Genomic DNA, 7,518 nt, shown 5'->3' on the forward strand with positions numbered 1-7,518 from the left:
AGCTGTTAGAGGCACGGTAGGAGAAGGTTTGCATCCTGGCTCTGCTACATATGGTGTGACTTGGGAAAATCACCATATCCCTCCGAGCCTCATTTGTAAAACAGGAGCAAGAATAGTGTGGTGGGGATTAAAGGAGATAAGCATGCTCTTTGGAATAGGACCTGGCACACAGGACACTCTCTCTCAGTGTTGGTTATAATTCATCCGGACAGCTGAGAACATTCCTAGGCCATGTGGTTAGCAAACGGCAGGGAAGAACTGGACCGTGAACCAGGCTGTTCTAATGCCAGCACTCACATTTTAAATTGCTAGACTGCCCTCTATACAAATGGGAGATATTGATATCCCCATCAGATGGGGAAACTGAGGCCTGGAGAGGTGAACACATGTCTCCAAGGTCATGGAACTGGTAAGAGCAGAGCCCCAAACTCTGGCCTATTTGATTCTGAAGTTGGATCTCATTGCACCAGTGCAGAGCACTTCTCCCTCCTTTTCTCTATTTTCTGGGCCATTCAGAAGGCAGGCGAGGTGTTCCCATCTCCTTATTCTGCCTGTCCTGGGCCTGCCCAGTGGGCCCCCAGTGTCCACCTCAGCTCCTTGAGTCTAAATTTCCAATTGGGGCCAGGCACAGTGGCTCACACCTGTAATCCCAGCACTTTGGGAGGCCAAGGCGGGAGGATCACTTGAGGCCAGGAGTTTGAGACTAGCCTGGCAACATGGTAAAACCTCATCTCTACTAAAAATGCAAAAATTAGCTGGACGTGGTGGTGCACATCTGTAGTCCCAGCTACTCAGGGGGCTGAGGCAGGAGGATCACTTGAACCCAGGAGGCAGAGATTGCAGTGAGCGGGGATCACCCCACTGCCCTCCAGCCTGGGTGACAGAGGGAGACTCCATCTCAAATAGTAGTAATAATAAATAAATACATTTCCAACTGGAAAAACTTGAGTGGAGGTGGCCCAGGGTGGAGCTCACAGGCCCAGAAGGTTCCCATGGAGGAGAAGAGCTCTGTGTAGCCCGCCTACCCCCTCCAGGCCAGCAGGAACATCTTGTCCCTTTGATTGCTATGGCCAGCTCAAACCCCCACTCCTGGACCCTGCCCTGGCTTATATCCTAAGCACAAAGGCCAATGTTTACTGACTCAAGGAAATGTGTCATCAACAGTAGTGGGGTGCAAAGGCTGGCAGGCATCTGGCTCAGCGGGGCAGAGGTAGGAACTCTGTCCCCAACACTGTGGGTCTCAGTCCCATGCTGGGTGCACCCCTAGATGCCATTCCCATGTGTGGGCAGAGAGCAAGGAGGGGAGCCTGCAGAGCCTGGTATCTGGAGTCCCCTCCCCGATGCTCCCTGTTCGAGCTGGGCTCGGTGACAAGGTGTGACTGTCTCTGTTCTTTTTTTTTTTTTTTTTTTTTTGAGATGGAGTCTCGCTGTGCTCCCAGGCTGGAGTGCAGTGGCGTGATCTCGGCTCACTGCAAGCTCCGCCTCCCGGGTTCGCGCCATTCTCCCACCTCAGCCTCCCAAGTAGCTGAGACTACAGGCGCCCGCCACCACGCCCGGCTAGTTTTTTGTATTTTTTTTTCTTAGTAGAGACGGGGTTTCACCATGTTAGCCAAGATAGTCTCGATCTCCTGACCTCGTGATCCACCCGCCTCGGCCTCCCAAAGTGCTGGGATTACAGGCTTGAGCCACCGCGCCCGGCCTGTCTCTGTTCTTTATGCCCAACCATGCAGAGGTGGATTCCAGAGGCCTTGCTCAAGAAGCTCACTGATCAGATGGGTTCATAGGACCCGTCCCTGACAATATCCTAGTGTGCAGAAAAGCATTCACCGAGCCGGGCCTGGTGGTGAGCACCTGTAGCCCCCAGCTACTCAGGAGGCTGAGGTGGGAGGATCACTTGAGTCCAGGAGTTCAAGGCTGCAGTGAGCTATGATCATGCCACTGCACTCCAGCCTGGGGAACAGGGTGAGAACTTGTATCAAAAATAAATAAGGCAGGGCCCAGTGGCTCACACCTGTAATCCCAGCACTTTGGGAGGCCAAGGCGGTAGGATCACTTGAGATTAGGTGTCCAAGACCAGCCCGGCCAATATGGCGAAACCCCGTCTCTACTAAAGATACAAAAATTAGGCTGGGTGCAGTGGTTCACGCCTGTAATCCTAGCACTTTAGGAGGCTGAGGCGGGCAGATCACCTGAGGTCAGGAGTTCGAGACCAGCCTGACCATTATGGTGAAACACCGTCTCTACTAAAAATACAAAAATGAGCTGGGCATGGTGGCAGGCACCTGTAGTCCCAGCTACTTGGGAGGCTGAGGCAGGAGAATTGCTTGAACTCGGGAGATGGAGGTTGCAATGCGAGATTGTGCCACTGCACTCCAGGCTGGGCAACAGAGTGAGACCCCGTTGCTAAATAAATAAATAAATAAATAAGTAAAATGGAACAAGTCTCAGTAACTGATGGTTCTTACTATAGTGTTTGCTAATATTAGAACTTCTGGGAAAAAAAAAAAACATGAAAAAGAGGCAATCTCTAAATGGAGACACACTTTCAGGGTTTTAAAAAGCAGTTTTTAGTTGCTAATGAGCGCTTGTGAAACCACACAGCTGACCCTTAGAGTCATGATTTTCTAGCTGATGGGGATCTTTTTACGGAAGTCCACCTGGGCTCTGAAACTGACAGACTTAAAGGGCTTAAGAAAGCCTCGCTTCGCTCTTAGCCTCGAGACACACAGCCTCTTGGCTTCTTAGCTACCGCAGAAGAAAATCCTGAATTCACAAATTCTAGTTGCCCAAACCTGACCCCAAACTGAAAGCTCTGCAATGGGACAGTTGCTTGAGTCCAAGAGGTCGAGGCTGCAGTGAGTTATGATGGCACCACTGCACTCCAGCTTGGGTGACAGAGCGAGACCCTGTCTTAAAAAAAGAAGGAAAAAAAAAAAAAAAAAAGGCTGAAACCTGATGCTGTCTGCTGTGTGCTGTTTCAGTCTCAGCATGAACTAAAAAACTGGGTAAGACAGGACTTTAACTCTAGGACCCTGGCAGATTAGAGACATCCCTCCCTGGGGCCATACATACGCTGTGCAAACATCGTGGATGCTGCTGGACAGTCTGGGTCACTTGCAGATGTCCATGATGAGAGAGTTCCTCTCTGATGGGACCATTTACATTGGACTGCTCTTCAGCTCTGCATTTCTTTTTCTTTTTCTTTTTTCTGAGACGGAGTCTTGCTCTTGTTGCCCAGGCTGGAGTGCGATGGCGCGATCTTGGGTCACCACAGCCTCCACCTCCCAGGTTCAATCGATTCTCCTATCTCAGCCTCCCAAGTAGCAGGGATTACAGGCATGTGCCACCAAGCCTGGCTAATTTTGTATTTTTAGTAGAGATGGGGTTTCACCATGTTGGTCAGGCTGGTCTCGAATTCCCGACCTCAGGTGATCTGTCCGCCTTGGCCTCACAAAGTGCTGGGATTATAGGCATGAGCCACCAGACCCGGATTTTTTTTTTTAGACAGTCTTGCAATGTTGCCCAGGCTGGAGTGCAATGGTGTGATCTTGGCTCATTGCAACCTCTGCCTCCCAGGTTCAAGTGATTCTCCCACCTCAGCTTCCCAAGTAGTTAAGACTACAGGCGTGCACCACCACATCAAGCTAATTTTTGTATTTTTTAGCGGAGACAGGGATTTGCCATGTTGGCGAGGCTGGTCTCGAACTCTTGGTCTCAGGTGATCCTCCTGCCTTGGCCTCCCAAAGTGTTGGGATTACAGGCGTGAGCTACTGAGCCCGGCTAGTTCTGCATTTCTAGTGCTGATTCCTTCCTAACTTGTGATTCCTGCCCAAAGCAACAAGCCGAGAGAGGATACCTAACAGGGACCGTGATCCTTCCACCCACTCCTGCAGATGGGACTCTCAAAATCACCCACCAAATGTTTCACTGCAGTTGATCAGTGTCTGACTTTCTCGATTTGTTGCAATTTGCAACAACAGACTAATAGCCTGATTGTCCTTCCTGCATCTTTGCCCTGATGTACTCGCCTTAGTAAGGCTGTCTGTTAAATGCAACTGTCCCTCAAAAGGCATTATTTCTTCTACGCAGCTCACTAGAGAAATGATCAGAATGAAAAGGGTTGGTGGCGAACCAAGAGCAATGGCAGACACCTGTAATCCCAGCACTTTAAGAGGCCGAGATGGGAGGGTCCCTTGAGCCCAGGAGTTCAAGGTTACAGTGAGCTATAATCACACCACTGCACTTCAGCCTGAGCAACAGAGTGAGACCCTGTCTCTAAAAGAAAAAGAAAAGAAAAGGGTGGAGAGTTATATAAGCCCATTTTGGAAATTTGTGAAAATCCAGGGTTTTGCCCCTTCCACTTCCTGAACCTGAAATGAAGCTTTCTGGTTAAGTTGTATAAAAATGTTTTTCTGCGAAAAGGTTTTTGTCCCTTGGCTGGGCGTGGTGGCTCATGCCTATAATCCCAGCACTTTGGGAGACCAAGGCAGATCATTTGAGATCAGGAGTTCAAGACCAGCCTGGCCAACATAGTGAAACCCTGTTTCTACTAAAAATACAAAAAAAAAAAAAAAAAAGAAAGAAAGATAGAAAAAGAAAGAAAGAAAGAAAGAAAAGAAAGAAAGAAAAGAAAATCTTATTAAAGCCAGATACATTGGCTCATACCTGTAATCCCAGCACTTTGGGAGGCGGAGGCAGGAGGATCACTTGAGGCCAGGGGTTTGAGACCAACCTGGGCAACCTAGTGAGACCGTGTCTCTACAAAAAATTTAAAAAGTAGCCGGCTATAGTGGTGCATGCCTGCAGTCCCAGGTACTCAGGAGGCTAAGTCGGGAAGATCTCTTGAGCCCAGGAGCTTAAGACTGAAGTGAGCTATGATTGCACCATTGTACTCCAGCCTGGGCAACAGAGGGAGGCCCTGATTATTAAAAAAAAAAAAAAAAAAAGAACTCCTGTTATAGATAAAACCCACATGAATTCCTATCCTCAATTATAAGGCTATTATCACTTCCACTGGTTCATCTACTATGGCTTAGGGTAGAAAATATTATAAACGTCCGGGCATATTGGCTCATGCCTGTAATCCCAGCACTTTCGGAGGCTGAGGCGGGTGGATCACTTGAGGTCAGGAGTTCGAGACTAGCCTGGTCAACGTGGTGAAACCCAGTCTGTACTAAAAATACAAAAATTAGCTGGGCATGATGGCGGGCACCCATAGTTTCAGCTACTCGGGAGGCTGAGGCACAAGAATCGCTTGAACATGGGAGGCGGAGGCTGCAGTGAGCCGAGATCATGCCAGTGCACTCTAACCTGGGCGACACAGCGACACTCTCTTTCTTTCTTTCTTTGAGCCGGAGTTTCGCTTTTGTCACCCAGGCTGGAGTGCAATGGTGCGATCTTGGCTCACTGTGCAACCTCCGCCTCCTGGGTTCAACTGATTCTCCTGCCTTAGCCTCCCAAGTAACTGGGATTACAGGTGCCCGCCACCACACCCGACTATTTGTACTTTTAGTAGAGATGGAGTTTCGTTGTGTTGGCCAGGTTGGTCTCACACCGTGACCTCACATGATCTGTCCGCCTTGGCCTCCCAAACTGCTGGGATTACAAGCATGAGCCACTGTACCCAGCCACGACAATCTTTTTCAAAAATAAATAAATAAATAAATAAATAAATAAATAAATTGCTATAAACAAACTAATCTAAGTATCCATCAACAGGAGATTGGCTTAATACAATAAAACATTAACTATTAAAAAGAATAAAGAGGCTGGGTGTGATGGCTCATGCCTGTAATCCCAGCACTTTAGGTGGCCAAAGCGGGAGGATCACCTGAGGTCAGGAGTTCAAGGCCAGCCTGGGCAACATGGTGAAACCCTGTCTCTACTAAAAAAATGAATAGCCAGGCGTGATGACGGGCGCGGTGTCAGGTGCTTGTATTCCCAGCTACTCGAGAGGCTGAGGCACGAATTGCTTGAACCCCAGAAGTGGAGGTTGCAGTGAGCCTAGATCGAGGCACTGCATTCCAGCCTGGGCAACACAGCGAGACTCTGTTTTAAAAAAAAGGCCAGGCACGGTGGCTCACACCTGTAATCCTAGCACTTTGGGAGGCCGAGGCGGGCGGATCACGAGGTCAGGAGATCAAGACCACCCTGGCCAACATGGTGAACCCCCGCCTCTATTAAAAATACAAAACCAAAATTAGTCACGCATGCTGCTACCACCATGGTAGCATGCCTGTAGTCCCAGCTACTCAGGAGGCTGAGGCAGGAGAATCACTTGAACCTGGGAGGCAGAGGTTGCAGTGAGCCGAGATCGCACCACTGCACTCCAGCCTAGGTAAAAGAGTAAGACTGTCTAAAAAAAAAAAAAAAAAAAGAATAAAAAGAATAAATAAACTTTCTAGATGTTCTAGATGGTGATGGGAAAAAGCTCCAAGATACGTTACATTAAAAAAAAAAAAAAAAAGGCACGGAGCAGTGTATATAAGTTACCATTTGTGTAAAAAAAAAAAACACAAAAAACCCACAGTTTACAGATGGTTTTAATTTTGTTCTTACAGTTTATTTGAATTTTCCACAGTACAAAACATGCCAACGGTTCTCAGCCATTTGATGGAGTTTAAATAAAGAGAACCAATGCAACCTTGCCATTTGGAATCTTCTGCTTTTGGGAGCACCCCAAGTTTAGTGACTTCAGGGTTTATTTCATGCTTCTCTGCACATCTAGTTGGCCTTTCTGGTTCTGCAGCAAAGTCTATTTACATGTTTTACATCATAATTTAAATGATTTAAAATTTTGTAAATATGGCTTCTATTTGTTGAGTTATAACTTACACAGAGTGAAATTCATAGAACTCTACACTGAAAAGAGTATTTTAGTGTACCGTTCTATGAATTTTGAAAACATACAGTTGCATAACTATGACCTCAATCAAGATACAGGACAATTCCATTACCCCAAAATGTAACCACCACGAATCCACCCTCATTGTGCACCTTTGTCCTCAATTCCCCTGCATCCCAACCCCTGGCAACCACTGATCTATTTTCTTTCCCTAGAGCTTTGCCTTTTCTAGAACATCACATAAATGAATCAAGCAGGCTGGGTGCGGTGGTTTACGCCTGTAATCCCAGCACTTTGGGAGGCCGAGGCGAGCGGATCACGAGGTCAGGAGATGGAGACCATCCTGGCTAACACAGTGAAACCCCATCTCTATTAAAAATACAAAAAAAAAAAAAAATTAGCCGGGCATTGTGGCGGGCGCCTGTAGTCCCAGTTACTCAGGAGGCTGAGGCAGGAGAGTGGTGTGAACCCAGGAGGCGGAGCTTGCAGTGAGCCGAGATCGTGCCACTGCACTCCAGCCTGGGCAGCAATGCGAGACTTCACCTCAAAAAAAAAAAATAAATAAATAAATAAATAAACAAATAAATCAAGCAGTATGTAGCCTTTTCAGTCTTGCTTCATTCACCCAACAAAATGCCTTTGAGGCTGGGTGCAGTGGCTCACGCCTATAATCC

Source organism: Papio anubis, chromosome 9 (assembly GCF_008728515.1).
Source record: "Papio anubis isolate 15944 chromosome 9, Panubis1.0, whole genome shotgun sequence".
Classification (NCBI taxonomy): domain Eukaryota; kingdom Metazoa; phylum Chordata; class Mammalia; order Primates; family Cercopithecidae; genus Papio; species Papio anubis.